Genomic DNA, 1,846 nt, shown 5'->3' on the forward strand with positions numbered 1-1,846 from the left:
CCTCCAGGACTCTTCTTTCCACGAGGAGGAGCGGCGTCTCTCCTCTAAGCTCCTCCCCTCGTCTCTGCAGGCGCTGTAAACGTGGCCCGTTCTGAGTTCACGTGGGAAGACTGAGAGAAAACTCAGCTGCTTGGATCCAGGATCTGGTTCTTCCCGTCCTGATCCAAACCTCAGGACCAGAGGGGACGGTTGGAATTTAATCCAGAGCCTTCAGACGAGCTGCAGACGAGCTTCTGAGCGGTGATCCATCTCCTGCGCCGTCCAGAAGGAACATCCCACCTCGGAAGGCTGTCTGCACAAACACTTCCATCCTTCTTTTTAAATAAATGAAAACTTCCTTTTTGCAGAAAACTCAATGAACTCAGTTCTGTGGGAGAAACATGAAGTCAGAACTGTAATATCTGACAGTTACCATCAGCTTTAATATCGTTTAATGAAGCAGCTGAAGGTTTTGCTCCGAGGCGTTCTGACAGCATCTGCTGAAGACTACGAGGGCAGACAAACATCTCCGCTGATCAGTGAGCCCTCGACCTTCTACCCATCCTGGTGGTAACAAGACGATCAGTCAGAGCGGGAATCAGCCGACAGCAGAACCAGCTGATCACACTGAAGGTCAGAGGTCACATGGCCATCCTTCCAGGACCACGGTTTCACACCGACTCCACGTTTCTTCTTTAAATCTGACCTTTCTGATCTTCTACATGAAGGTACAGATGAACCGAGGACTTCTGAAGGAGCCCAAACCATCAGCCCTCCACCGTCGTGCTGACAGCTGGGAGGAGCTGTTTGCTGCAGTGCATTCTGGGTAAACATCTGTCCTCTGGTCTGGTTCTTGTGGTTCCTTCAGATGAACCTAAAGAGAAGAAGCTTTAACCTTTGACCTTTAACCTGCTAACTGAGGCCTGTAGAGTCTCTGAGCACTGCACAGTCTGACCTTCAGGGTGAATCTGTCTTAAATGTCTCCTCCTGTGAATAGTCCATCTCATTCTGTGGAACGATGGACTCCAGATGACCTTTGACCCTTCTCAGGTCGATGGGCAGCAGCAGCTGCTGCTCTGAGGTCATTGCTGATGTCTTTCCGCCCTGGCGTTGTGCTAACACACACCTGGAGCTCCAGCAGAACCTCAGCAGAACCTGAGGAAGCAGCCTGGTGGAAGCAGTTCTTCTTTAACAATGACTCGGTGTAATGTTTCACTTTCAGACCTGCAGAGAACTTGTTATGTAAAACCTTGTGTTGTAGTGGTTTGTTTCATTAGGAACATATTTTACTCGTGCTAAGGTTGGTACCTTCCAAGTCAGAGCTTCGTAGGAGGTGCTCTGTATTTTGACTTTAAAACAAGCTGAATACCCGGAGAGAAACCTGCAGCAGGGCCAAACGTTGCATGTTTAAGTAATAGCAGCTCTCCACCAACACCGCCCACGGGTTGTGATTTGCGTCATGATCTCTTCTGCGGCCGTCAGCTGCCAGCGATGAGTCCCCCGCAGCGAACATACTGAGAAAGACGTCTGATGATGAGGCGCGATCTGTCCGAACCCGGGGCACGGACTCTGTCGCTGTCAAAACTTCTCATCTGAGGCCAGGGGGAACACCAGGAGGGGGGTCCTCCTCAGAACAACATGTCCAACGAGCCTGAAGGTTTTCATCTGCAGGAGCTCCACGTCCTGATCGATCCTGATCAGATCATCAGTCATCAGATGATCGGATCGTCTGAGGACCTAATCGATCCTGATCAGGTCATCGGATCATCAGGTCATCTGATCATCAGGTCATCGGATCATCAGGTCATCTGATCATCAGATCATCTGATCATCAGATCATCAGGTCATCGGGTCATCTGATCATCAG

This window comes from Kryptolebias marmoratus, linkage group LG19 (assembly GCF_001649575.2).
Source record: "Kryptolebias marmoratus isolate JLee-2015 linkage group LG19, ASM164957v2, whole genome shotgun sequence".
NCBI lineage: Eukaryota > Metazoa > Chordata > Actinopteri > Cyprinodontiformes > Rivulidae > Kryptolebias > Kryptolebias marmoratus.